General features: G+C 41.5%; 1 protein-coding gene across 1 annotated transcript in view; it reads right to left on the reverse strand.

The window, feature by feature from the left end:
* LOC110500730 (cGMP-specific 3',5'-cyclic phosphodiesterase) overlaps nt 1-14,749 on the reverse strand; it is a 111,534-nt gene extending 96,785 nt beyond the window's left edge. The window contains exon 1 of the mRNA XM_036958213.1: nt 14,547-14,749. The gene's annotated coding sequence lies outside the window, so the exon portion shown is untranslated. The remainder of the gene's footprint in view (nt 1-14,546) is intronic.
* Nucleotides 14,750-15,034: the final 285 nt, after the last annotated feature.

Consider the following 15,034-nt stretch of genomic DNA (forward strand, 5'->3'; position numbering starts at 1 on the left):
TGACAACAACATGGTAGCAACACAATATGACAACAACATGGTAGCAACACAACATGTCAACAACATGGCAGCAACACAACATATCAACAACATGGTAGCAACACAACATGTCAACAACATGGTAGCAACACAACATGTCAACAACATGGTAGCAACACAACATGTCAACAACATGGCAGCAACACAACATAGCAGTAGCACAACATGGTAGCAACACAACATGTCAACAACATGGTAGAAACACAACATGTAAACAACATGGTAGCAACACAACATGTCAACAACATGGCAGCAACACAACATGGCAGTAGCACAACATGGTAGCAACACAACATGTCAACAACATGGTAGCAACACAACATGTCAACAACATGGTAGCAACACAACATGTCAACAACATGGCAGCAACACAACATGTCAACAACATGGCAGCAACACAACATGTCAACAACATGGTAGCAACACAACATGTCAACAACATGGTAGCAACACAACATGTCAACAACATGGTAGCAACACAACATGTCAACAACATGGCAGTAACACACCATGGCAGTAGCACAACATGGTAGCAACACAACATGTCAACAACATGGTAGCAACACAACATGTCAACAACATGGTAGCAACACAACATGTCAACAACATGGTAGCAACACAACATGTCAACAACATGGTAGCATCACAACATGTCAACAACATGGCTGCAACACAACATGTCAACAACATGGCAGCAACACAACATGGCAGTAGCACAACATGGTAGCAACACAACATGTCAACAACATGGTAGCAACACAACATGTCAACAACATGGTAGCAACACAACATGTCAACAACATGGTAGCAACACAACATGTCAACAACATGGCTGCAACACAACATGTCAACAACATGGCAGCAACACAACATGGCAGTAGCACAACATGGTAGCAACACAACATGTCAACAACATGGTAGCAACACAACATGTCAACAACATGGTAGCAACACAACATGTCAACAACATGGTAGCAACACAACATGTCAACAACATGGCTGCAACACAACATGTCAACAACATGGCAGCAACACAACATGGCAGTAGCACAACATGGTAGCAACACAACATGTCAACAACATGGTAGCAACACAACATGTCAACAACATGGTAGCAACACAACATGTCAACAACATGGTAGCAACACAACATGTCAACAACATGGCAGCAACACAACATGGCAGTAGCACAACATGGTAGCAACACAACATGTCAACAACATGGTAGCAACACAACATGTCAACAACATGGTAGCAACACAACATGTCAACAACATGGCAGCAACACAACATGGCAGTAGCACAACATGGTAGCAACACAACATGTCAACAACATGGTAGCAACACAACATGTCAACAACATGGTAGCAACACAACATGTCAACAACATGGCAGCAACACAACATAGCAGTAGCACAACATGGTAGCAACACAACATGTCAACAACATGGCAGTGGCACAACATGGTAGCAGCACAAACTATGGTACAAATATTATTGGGCACAGACAACAGCACAAAGGGCAAGAAGGTAGAGACAACAATACATCACGCAAAGCAGCCACAACTGTCAGTAAGAGTGTCCATGATTTAGTCTTTGAATGAAGAGATTGAGATAAAACCATCCAGTTTGAGTGTTTGTTGCAGCTCGTTCCAGTCGCTAGTTGCAGCGAACTGAAAAGAGGAGCGACCCAGGGATGTGTGTGCTTTGGGGACCTTTAACAGAATGTTACTGGCAAAACGGGTGCTGTATGTGGAGGATGAGGGCTGCAGTAAATATCTCAGATAGGAGGGTGTGAGGCCTAAGAGGGTTTTATAAATTAGCATTAACCAGTGGGTCTTGAAACAGGTATACAGAGATGACCAGTTTACATAGGAGTATAGAGTGCAGTGATGTGTCCAATAAGGGAAGCATTGGGGGCAAATCTGATGGCAGAGTGGTAAAGAACATCTAGCTGCTCGAGAGCACCCTTACCTGCCGATCTATATATTACATATCCGTAATCTAGCATGGGTAGGATGGTCATCTGAATCAGGGTTAGGCAACTGGGGTGAAAGAGGAGCGATTACTATAGATTACGACAGTGCATTGCTCACCAGAAAGGCATCCTCTGTCCACAGACTTCGTTGAGACTATATGGTAGGATGGTCACCTCTTTTACCTTACACCCAGATTCTCTTATCTGCAAATCAATCAAGCCTCAGATCATACCTTATTCCCTTTATAGTGCACTACTTTTGGCCAGTCACATACTAAAGAAAGACAAACAGCTCTTTGGGCAAACGTAATAGAGCCATACCGTTTGTCTTTCTATGAGGCTCTGGACAAAAGTAGTGCACTATATTGTAGGTAAAGGGGTGTCATTTGAGATTTACCCAAGGCTAGATCAACAGGTTCATTAGGCATAATCCTTTCCTGATCTCTCAGAGGTCCATTTATCTCAAGGCTTTGTTCCAGTCACATGTTGTTGTTGTGTTAATAAACAATGAGTTAGCATTCAGAGAAGATGGGTTGTGTTCATTTGGCACCAAACAGAAGAAAGCGGATTGAAACAAGGAGGGACTATCTGAACTTGTCCAATTAGAAAAGCTTTCGAAACATTTTGTGACAGTGTGCACTAATGAATACAACCCAGGTCTCACTCTCTTTTAAATCAAGCAATCTGAGGCAGCAGTTCTGTGTATACCATCCATGTCATGCTGCTGTGTGTGCAAAGATGATGTCCCATGCGGATCCCCATCTTGAAAGGTGTTTGCAAACCTGGGGAAATGATTGTACACCAAAGTCCCATGGTACACACACAGAGTGAGGGATGGTGTCATTGTTTATAGACATAATTTATATACTGAACAAAAATATAAACATGCAACATTTTCAACAATTTAACTGAGTTACAGTTAATATAAGGAAATCAGTACATTGAAATAAATTCATTAGACCCTAATCTATGGATTTCACATGACTGGGCAGGCGCACAGCCATGGGTGGGATTGAGAGGGCATACGGTTGCAGCGATGAGACAACGTCGTAATTGGAGAAGAAGAAGGAGGTCAAATTAAAACAACAAAAAATAAATAACTCCATTCATATCACATTAAAATACTATACCCACTGGGTTTAAACTAGTTTAATCAACGTAGTTTCCATGTCATTTCAACTAAAAAAAAATCCACGTGAAGACATTAACTCATCAACGTAAGGGCATTTCGTATTTTTCACCTGACTTTGAACCTAAATCTAATGACATGGTGACATTTTCTGTTGATTTTTAGTTTCATTAAAGTTAGTTGACAACTCAACCAAATGTAAATCTAAACTAGACGTTGAAATGACATCTATGCCCAGTGGGTAGGTACTGCAAATATTTCTATCACATGTTTACAAAACAGTGCTCTATCTTTAAGGTAAGCCTACTGTATATCCTAAATTCAAATGAAATATTCCTTACATCTCTCATTTATCTTGAAAATTGTTTCCATTGATATTGTCCGTTTCAGAATCTAAGATGTGAAAAAAAGCGAAAATACATTAGACCCTAAATTGTCTTTTAATTATCCATATGTCGTAAAGCCGAGGCTCCTTATAAAATTTGCCAGGCCCCAGAATCTGGATTAGAAATTTTGGGAGGATCAATAGTTGCTAGGCAACGGGGAGAGAGGTGTGGGTTTTGGGAGTCTTTCCTGCCTCATTGCTGGTTCAGAAAGAGCCTCTTCGAAGCGTATCAGCAACTTGACGATTCATTTGTCATCGTTGTCTATTTCTCACAGGGTGCGTTTAGACAGGCAGTCCAATCCCGATTTTTTTCTTCCAGTAATTGGTCTTTTGACCAATCACATCGGATCTTTTCACATCAGATCTTTTTCAGAGCTGATCTGATTGGTCAAAAGAACAATTAGTGAGAGAAAAAAATATCAGAATTGGGCTTCCTGTCTAAACACAGCCATAAAGGCACCGTGCCGCAGACGGAGAATGACGGGTATATCTGCAAGTAATTCCAGACCTTCAGGGGGAAACAAACAGGGATTGGATGATGAGTTTATAGGAAAGACCCTATGAACACTGGGAAGACTAGACCTACTACGGTATGGCCATGAGCCTTCTTAAAGGATGTTAAAGGAAAAGACAGACCAACATGAACGTCTGCTTTAGCCAACTCAGTGGGTGGCCATCCTATCGCCTCTTAACCACAGAACATCAGCCGTTGTTTTCTGAAAATTCCCCAACAATTATACAGTACATGTTAAATCGATCACCGTCGTTCATCGACACTCTGCAGGTGATCTACAGCGCACGGCCGATGTTCATCCTGGTCTACCTTGTCCTTAACACACGAGGCCCTACACTAGGGTGAAAGTTACTCTCTAGTCCAGGGATGGGCAACCCTAAGTAGGCCAGCGGGTCATAAAAATCAAACAAAATAGGAATGGAGTCAACTGGAGTCTCAACTTAATTTTGAGAGGAGAATAGTTGCTCTACAGACTGCCAGTCAGAAGAAACAGACTCAAGATTAAACAAACTATGTCATTAGACATATAGATGGGATGGCAAATAGTTGCAGAATGCTGTGGTAGCCATGCTGGTTAAGTGTGCCTTGAATTCTAAATAAATCACAGACAGTGTCACCAGCAAAGCACCTCCACACCATCACACCTCCTCCTCCATGCTTCCCGGTGGGAACCACACATGCGGATATCATCTGTTCACCTACTCTGCGTCTCACAAAGACACTGCAGTTGGAGCAAAAAATCTCAAATTTGGACTCATCAGACCAAAGTACACATTTCCACCGGTCCATTGCTCGTGTTTCTTGGCCCAAGCAAGTCTCTTCTTATTATTGGTGTCCTTTAGCAGTGGTTTCTTTGCAGCAATTCGACCATGAAGGCCTGATTCATGCAGTCTCCTCTGAACAGTTGATGTTGAGATGTGTCTGTTACTTGAACTCTGTGAAGCATTTATTTCAGCTGCAATTTGAGGTGCAGTTAACTCTAATGAACTTATCCTCTGCAGCAGAGGTAACTCTGTGTCATCCTTTCCTGTGGCGGTCCTCATGAGAGCCAGTTTCATCATAGCGCTAGATGGTTTTTGTGACTGCACTTGAAGAAACTTTCAAAGTTCTAGAAATGTTCCTGATTGACTGACCTTCATGCCTTAAAGTAATGATGGACTGTTGTTTCTCTTTGCTTATTTGAGCTGTTCTTGCCATAATAATGGACTTGGTCTTTTACCAAATAGGGCTATCTTCTGTATAACCCCCCCACCTTGTCACAACACAACTGATTGGCTCAAACTAATTAAGAAGGAAAGAAATTTCACAAATTAACTTTTAACAAGGCACACCTGTTAATTGAAATGTATTCCAGGTGACTACCTCATGAAGCTGGTTGGGACAATGCCAAGAGTGTGCAAAGCTGTCATCAAGGCAAAGGGTGGATCTCTGAAGAATCTCAAATATAAAATATATTTTCATTTTTTAACACTTTTTTGGTCAGTGATTTATTTAGAATTCAAGGCACACTTAACCAGCATGGCTACCACAGCGTTCTGCAACTATTTGCCATCCCATCTGGTTTGCACTTAGTGGGACACTCATTTGTTTTCCAACAGGACAATGACCCAACACACCTCCAGGCTGTGTAAGGGCAGTTTGATAAAGTAGGAGAGTGATGGAGTGCTGCATCAGATGACCTGGCCTCCACAATCCCCTGACCTCAATCCAATTGAGATCGTTTGGGATGAGTTGGACTGCAGAGTGAAGGAAAAGCAGCCAACAAGTGCTCAGAATGTGGGAACTCTTCCAAGACTGTTGGAAATGCATTCCAGGTGAAGCTGGTTGAGAGAATGCCAAGAGTGTGCAAAGCTGTCATCAAGGCAAAGGTTGGCTACTTTGAGGTTATATCAAATATTAAATATATTTTCTTTTTTTTCACACTTTTTTGGTTACTACATGATTCCATATGTGTTATTTCATAGTTTTGACGTCTTCACTGTTATTCTTCAAAGTATAAATAAAGAAAAATAAAGAGAAGGTCTTGAATGAGTAGGTGTGTCCAAACGTTTGACTGGTATGGTTGTAGTTATAATAATCCAGTGTCTGTTCCAATCCTCCAGTCCTCCTCTACCTAGGTGCTGCCAGACTGCACTGTTATCTGGTAATGAGTGTTGAAACAGACTGATAGCCTGATAACTCCTTGCAGGTGGTTCTGAACCTCAGTTGGTGAAGCCAGTAGCTCTGATGAGGCAGCTTTGACAGAGCAGTCGAGCAGTAATCAGTGACCTAATGCCGGTGTGTTTTTACTGAGTCACTAGGGAGAGTTTCATGCACAACAACAAGAGAAACAGCCACATTTGATGACAGAAAGAAATATATTATATTTATATTCTAACCAAGTGGTGTACATTCATTCTATCAAACAATGCAGCATTATTGTGTGGGTAAACTGCACCTCTTTAACTTCCTATAAATCACCCAGCACCCTCATTCCTCCACACCTCATGTCTCCCCTCCATTCGTTCCAACAAAAGGAGCTCTGGTGCTCTGGGGGCTGGCAGTGGTGGTTGATGGATGTGTGGCATTAGGTGTCAGGCTGGGTGTTCGAGATTAGCAAGGTGCTGGGCATCCATCAGCCCCCAGGGAGGTCTGTCTGGGTATAGATGGGCAGCCAGATGCCCAGGGAGGTCTGTCTGGGTATAGACTGGCAGCCAGATGCCCAGGGAGGTCTGTCTGGGTATAGACGGGCAGCCAGATGCCCAGGGAGGTCTGTCTGGGTATAGACGGGTAAATTGGTAAATTGCAGGGGGGCGATATATATATATATATATATATATATATATATATATATATATAAAGTGGTTCTGAGTGGTTCAGTTCAATCCCCTCTAATAGATATTAATGATGTTGCCATGATGTTGCCACAGGGTAAATGAACCCAGGGTAAATGTTTGGTTGGATCTAAAGAGAGGCATGTAAACATAGTTTAGTTAACATTGTTTGGGACTTTGGGGATTTGTCCACTCAATGTCAAGAAAATACAGTGTGCTATATGCTATTAGCAGCAATATAAATGTGACCTCTAAGGTTTAAATCAAATAATAACTCTCTGTTTCCATTAGTAATATTTTACTTGGCTTCAATTGAGGTTGAAATTAAATATCACTTTAGGAATCTGTCATTGGCCTGAACATATTTGACCCCCTCCCCTGTCAGTGGTCATGACCTCTAGTAGACCAAAGCCAGACACAGATGACCCATTTCCCAGCAATCTCCATCACACTTCCCAGTACAGATCAGGAGATGAAATGAAGCCTGTGACTCAGGAGACAGTGCTGGAGATCATGTCCATATTTAGGTATCAAACATGACATCTTCCTCCTACAGTCTTTTTGTTTACTCTCACCCACTCAGAGAATTCAATTTCAATCCCCGCATAAACGTGGAGCCGTGCGAAAGCGAGACACTCAACCTCGGGAGCGGAAACATATCCTAGATTTAATTTTAGCCCAACAAGGCAAGCGTCAGTGACACTGTCATGCTATCATAGCTCAGACTAGGCCCCATACATTACATGGTCAGGTCAGTGTAATTGTTCGAGCTATACTGTAGTAGCACACGATCATGTTAGCCATGAGTCAAATTGGAAGTAGATTTTTATAGCCTGAAAGGTTGGAGTCATATTTTTCATCTTTTCTGGGGCCTCTGCCAAACCTCCTCAGACCTTCGGTGTGAGGGTATCAACCTAAGAAGTTGAAGCCCTGCATTGACATAACAGAGTACTCTACCACGTTTTGCCCCATTAAATCCTTCCGTAGATACAGTATACAACCTCCTAAACTAAGCAGGAATGGCATTTTCCACATCTGTTCACTACATCCTCTTCTCTTATTCGGCCACGGCATAACGACTCATCTTGTTTCTAGGTTATTTTTAGAGAGAAAACAGCACTTGGAATAACTTGCTCTGTCACCGCACTGCCCCCCCCGAGGGAATATAAACTGTCTCTGTCACCGCACTGCCACTGCCCCCCCCCCCCCCCCCCACCCCCGAGGGAATAGAAACTGTCTCTGTCACCGCACTGATACCTCCTGATACAATATAACTTGCCCTGTCACTGCACTGCTACTTCCTGATACAATATAACTTGGCTGTGACTAACACTGCTACTTCCTGATACAATATAACTTGCCCTGTCACTACACTGCTACTTCCTGATACAATATAACTTGGCTCTATCTAACACTGCTACTTCCTGATACAATATAACTTGCCTCTGTCAAACACTGCTACTTCCTGATACAATATAACTTGGCTCTGTCTAACACTGCTACTTCCTGAGACAATATAACTTGCCCTGTCACTGCACTGCTACTTCCTGATACAATATAACTTGCCCTGTCACTGCACTGCTACTTCCTGAGACAATATAACTTGCCCTGTCACTGCACTGCTACTTCCTGATACAATATAACTTGCCCTGTCACTGCACTGCTACTTCCTGAGACAATATAACTTGGCTCTGTCTAACACTGCTACTTCCTGAGACAATAGAACTTGCCCTGTCACTGCACTGCTACTTCCTGATACAATATAACTTGGCTCTGTCTAACACTGCTACTTCCTGAGACAATATAACTTGCCCTGTCACTGCACTGATACTTCAGAGGGAAAAAGTGACTCATGAAACCTCAAAAATGTCTGCCACCACATCACTGAGGTCTCAATCCATTACCAGAGGGAGAGGGTGTGTGTGTGTCTGTGTGTGTGTGTGTGTGTGTGTGTGTGTGTGTGTGTGTGTGTGTGTGTGTGTGAGACATGAAACTGTCTCTTGAGGGACATACTGTAGATCAGATATGTAACTTCTAACTTTGCCTATTCATCCCACTCCTCCTCCTCCTCCTCCTCCTCCTCCTCATCCTCCCTCCTCATCCCCCTCCTCACCCCCCCCTCCTCCTCCTCCTCATCCCCCCTCCTCATCCCCCTCCTCCTCATCCCCCCTCCTCCTCCTTCTCCTCCTTCTCCTCCTCCTCATCCCCCCTCCTCATCCCCCTCCTCAACCCCCTCCTCCTCCTCACCCCCCCTCCTCATCCCCCTCCTCATGTCCCCTCCTCATCCCTCTCCTCTCTGGACGAGTGTCTTTCCCCTGTGATGATAAGCACATGGCCTGTTGCTTACATATTCCCATGATAAAGTCATAACTTCCCAGCGTGGCTCGCAGGCCAAACCCAAATGAAGCCTGTGACTCAGCCATTAATCAGATGGTTAGACCCCTTTAGCTCTGTTCTCTCACCAGAGAACACTTCTATAAAGAGCAGCGGTATGTTTAATCAGGGATGTGAAAGGTGGGTTGGAGCTGTACATTAGTAGTTGTAGCTAGCAGTGGCCATCCTGGAAACAGGCCTGTGTTCGTGACAAGTGGTGCTAGCGGGACGAAAAGGAACTGAACGAGCTGAAGTGAATATTTGGAATGGGAAGAGTAGCTATCAACGGTGTTGTCCCTGGTGACGGAATAATGAGCGTTTAGAACCAACATTCTAATGGTTAACTACAGTGGTGGAACAAGTACCCATCTGTCATACTTGAGTAAAAGTAAAGATACCTTAATAGAAAATGACTCAAGTATAAGTGAAAGTCACCAGATAAAATATTTGATTGAAAGTCTAAAAGTATTTGCTTTTAAATATACAGTGCCTTGCGAAAGTATTCGGCCCCCTTGAACTTTGCGACCTTTTGCCACATTTCAGGCTTCAAACATAAAGATATACGTTATGTTTGGCGTAAAAGCAACACACCATGCCCACTGTCAAACATGGTGGTGGCAGCATTATGGTTTGGGCCTGCTTTTCTTCAGCAGGGACAGAGAAGATGGTTAAAATTGATGGGAAGATGGATGGAGCCAAATACAGGACCATTCTGGAAGAAAACCTGATGGAGTCTGCAAAAGACCTGAGACTGGGATGGAGATTTGTCTTCCAACAAGACAATGATCCAAAACATAAAGCAAAATCTACAATGGAATGGTTCAAAAATAAACATATCCAGGTGTTAGAATGGCCAAGTCAAAGTCCAGACCTGAATCCAATCGAGAATCTGTGGAAAGAACTGAAAACTGCTGTTCACAAAGGCTCTCCATCCAACCTCACTGAGCTCGAGCTGTTTTGCAAGGAGGAATGGGAAAAAAATTCAGTCTCTCGATGTGCAAAACTGATAGAGACATACCCCAAGCGACTTACAGCTGTAATCGCAGCAAAAGGTGGCGCTACAAAGTATTAACTTAAGGGGGCTGAATAATTTTGCACGCCCAATTTTTCAGTTTTTGACATGTTAAAAAAGTTTGAAATATCCAATAAATGTCGTTCCACTTCATGATTGTGTCCCACTTGTTGTTGATTCTTCACAAAAAAATACAGTTTTATATCTTTATGTTTGAAGCCTGAAATGTGGCAAAAGGTCGCAAAGTTCACGGGGGCCGAATACTTTCGCAAGGCACTGTACTAGTATCGAAAGTAATTGTAGTTGCTAAATATGCTTAAGTATCAAAAGTAAAAGTATAAATCATTTCAAATTCCTTATAATAAGCAAAACAGTTGGCAAGATGATGCATGTTTGTTTTTTTACGGATAAACAGGGGCACACTCCAACACCCGGACATCATTTACAAACCAAGAACTTGTGTTTAGTGAGTACGCCAGATCAGAGACAGTAGGACCAGGGATGTTCTCTTGATAAGTGCGTCAATTGGACCATTTTTCTGTCCTGATAAGCATTCAAAATGTAACGAGTACTTTTGGGTTTCAGGGAAAATGTATGGAGTAAAAAGTACATTATTTTCTTTAGGAATGTAGTGAAGTAAAAGTAAAAGTTGTCAAAAATATAAATAGTGAAGTAAAATACACATAACCCCCCAAAATTACTTAAGTAGTACTTTAAAGTATTTTTACTTAAGTACTTTACACCACTGGTTAACTCTGTTAGAACAATTACAATTGTTATTTTACTTCTGTCACAAGACACTATTAACTGGAAATGCTGGTTTGTTACCACTAGAGGGCAGAGTGCATGACAGACTGCACTCTGAGGTTACTCTATTTTCTGTATTAAATGTTGACCATTATCTCCTCAATCTGACCAAGTGCAGAAGGTTGAATAATTGACCCGAACCACTCAACATTGACCAATGACCTTACTTGAGGACCAGAGCTTTGCACCAACCCTCACAGCCCTGAACTTCTTCACATTGCTCTGATCTGTGCATTCCTCTGGTCAAAAGCACCCCATTGGCTAAGACACTGCTCGAGTAAACACACAGCCCATAAATTCATCAGCAGTTATATCAACACACTGTGTCATTAACACACTCAGCCCTTTCATACAATCAAAGAGTTCTCCACACCAATCAAAATACACACAGACATCTGCACTGAAACAACCAGCAAAGGACCCACAAATCAAAATAAATTCCTCAGGAACAAAGATAACAAAAACAGACTGTTGGTTTTTAATGCAGAATGACTAACAGACCAGAACCATTTTAATGCAGAATGACTAACAGACCAGAACCATTTTAATGCAGAATGACTAACAGACCAGAACCATTTTAATGCAGAATGACTAACAGACCAGAACCATTTTAATGCAGAATGACTAAGACCAGAACCATTTTAATGCAGAATGACTAACAGACCAGAACCATTTTAATGCAGAATGACTAAGACCAGAACCATTTTAATGCAGAATGACTAACAGACCAGAACCATTTTAATGCACAATGACTAAGACCAGAACCATTTTAATGCAGAATGACTAACAGACCAGAACCATTTTAATGCAGAATGACTAACAGACCAGAACCATTTTAATGCAGAATGACTAAGACCAGAACCATTTTAATGCAGAATGACTAACAGACCAGAACCATTTTAATGCAGAATGACTAACAGACCAGAACCATTTTAATGCAGAATGACTAAGACCAGAACCATTTTAATGCAGAATGACTAAGACCAGAACCATTTTAATGCAGAATGACTAAGACCAGAACCATTTTAATGCAGAATGACTAAGACCAGAACCATTTTAATGCAGAATGACTAAGACCAGAACCATTTTAATGCAGAATGACTAACAGACCAGAACCATTTTAATGCAGAATGACTAAGACCAGAACCATTTTAATGCAGAATGACTAACAGACCAGAACCATTTTAATGCAGAATGACTAACAGACCAGAACCATTTTAATGCAGAATGACTAACAGACCAGAACCATTTTAATGCAGAATGACTAAGACCAGAACCATTTTAATGCAGAATGACTAAGACCAGAACCATTTTAATGCAGAATGACTAAGACCAGAACCATTTTAATGCAGAATGACTAACAGACCAGAACCATTTTAATGCAGAATGACTAACAGACCAGAACCATTTTAATGCAGAATGACTAACAGACCAGAACCATTTTAATGCAGAATGACTAACAGACCAGAACCATTTTAATGCAGAATGACTAAGACCAGAACCATTTTAATGCAGAATGACTAAGACCAGAACCATTTTAATGCAGAATGACTAACAGACCAGAACCATTTTAATGCAGAATGACTAAGACCAGAACCATTTTAATGCAGAATGACTAAGACCAGAACCATTTTAATGCAGAATGACTAAGACCAGAACCATTTTAATGCAGAATGACTAACAGACCAGAACCATTTTAATGCAGAATGACTAAGACCATAACCATTTTAATGCAGAATGACTAAGACCAGAACCATTTTAATGCAGAATGACTAACAGACCAGAATCATTTTAATGCAGAATGACTAAGACCAGAACCATTTTAATGCAGAATGACTAAGACCAGAACCATTTTAATGCAGAATGACTAACAGACCAGAACCATTTTAATGCAGAATGACTAAGACCAGAACCATTTTAATGCAGAATGACTAAGACCAGAACCATTTTAATGCAGAATGACTAAGACCAGAACCATTTTAATGCAGAATGACTAACAGACCAGAACCATTTTAATGCAGAATGACTAACAGACCAGAACCATTTTAATGCAGAATGACTAACAGACCAGAACCATTTTAATGCAGAATGACTAACAGACCAGAACCATTTTAATGCAGAATGACTAAGACCAGAACCATTTTAATGCAGAATGACTAAGACCAGAACCATTTTAATGCAGAATGACTAACAGACCAGAACCATTTTAATGCAGAATGACTAAGACCAGAACCATTTTAATGCAGAATGACTAAGACCAGAACCATTTTAATGCAGAATGACTAAGACCAGAACCATTTTAATGCAGAATGACTAACAGACCAGAACCATTTTAATGCAGAATGACTAAGACCAGAACCATTTTAATGCAGAATGACTAAGACCAGAACCATTTTAATGCAGAATGACTAACAGACCAGAATCATTTTAATGCAGAATGACTAAGACCAGAACCATTTTAATGCAGAATGACTAAGACCAGAACCATTTTAATGCAGAATGACTAACAGACCAGAACCATTTTAATGCAGAATGACTAAGACCAGAACCATTTTAATGCAGAATGACTAAGACCAGAACCATTTTAATGCAGAATGACTAACAGACCAGAATCATTTTAATGCAGAATGACTAAGACCAGAACCATTTTAATGCAGAATGACTAACAGACCAGAACCATTTTAATGCAGAATGACTAAGACCAGAACCATTTTAATGCAGAATGACTAACAGACCAGAACCATTTTAATGCAGAATGACTAACAGACCAGAACCATTTTAATGCAGAATGACTAAGACCAGAACCATTTTAATGCAGAATGACTAAGACCAGAACCATTTTAATGCAGAATGACTAACAGACCAGAACCATTTTAATGCAGAATGACTAAGACCAGAACCATTTTAATGCAGAATGACTAAGACCAGAACCATTTTAATGCAGAATGACTAAGACCAGAACCATTTTAATGCAGAATGACTAACAGACCAGAACCATTTTAATGCAGAATGACTAACAGACCAGAACCATTTTAATGCAGAATGACTAAGACCAGAACCATTTTAATGCAGAATGACTAAGACCAGAACCGACCACAAAGTGTTGTAGCGGCCACACTGTATATAGTCAGAACAAACAACAAAGTAGTCCCCAGCATCAGGTATTCTACTGTGATGGAAGCCTCTGATATTTGCCTTGCCGACATCACAGATAAGCCTCCAGGACTGAAGGGATACTCAGCCGATAAAGAGAAAAACGCCAATAATTATTTCATGAGTCCAGTCTCAGGCAGACCTAGTATCAACATGTGCAGAGGGCCAATGAATGTTGATGTCCTCTGATGAAGCTCGGTGGTTGGTTAGGAACAGAGGGAGAAGCTCCATAGTTTATTCTTAGAAAATTAGTGAGAAATAGAAAAGAGACAGTCGGCAGACAGAAAGAGAGAGAGAGAGAGAGGACACACATGGTGTCTACAGAGTTTAAGAAGGAAACTAACCAGCAAGGAAGCTCCAAGCCTCCTCCATACAGACTCGTCCTTACAGGGTTTGGGCCAATCAGGATAGTCCACTCTTAAAGGTTAGAGATCAGAGCTGATGCTGACCAGGGTTTATCTCTTTTGACTTAATTCAGATGTTTTCCTTTTTTTTTTTAGAGGAACCTCCCTCCCAGGGTCCGACACAGACTCCCACGACCCCAGCTAAGACAGGCTTCACTCCGCAGAAATCCACTTTCCTGGGAGCCACTGCCTAGTTTTGCTGTGTTTATTTACATTAGTTACCATGGACGCGCACCGGGGCGATGTGTAGAAGCGGCCCGCTGCTTATTGCGAATGGTCCAATGAGCTAAGAGCTGCCAAAGAGGGAGGGAAGAGAGACTAGACATATCCAGCAGGGTTACATCAACACCCGCCAACACCATCTCTAACTCTCAATAAAGGACAATAAATATAGTCTGGTGGCAACTCGGGGAAAAACAAGCCTGAGT

This window comes from Oncorhynchus mykiss, chromosome 21 (assembly GCF_013265735.2).
Source record: "Oncorhynchus mykiss isolate Arlee chromosome 21, USDA_OmykA_1.1, whole genome shotgun sequence".
Lineage (NCBI taxonomy): Eukaryota > Metazoa > Chordata > Actinopteri > Salmoniformes > Salmonidae > Oncorhynchus > Oncorhynchus mykiss.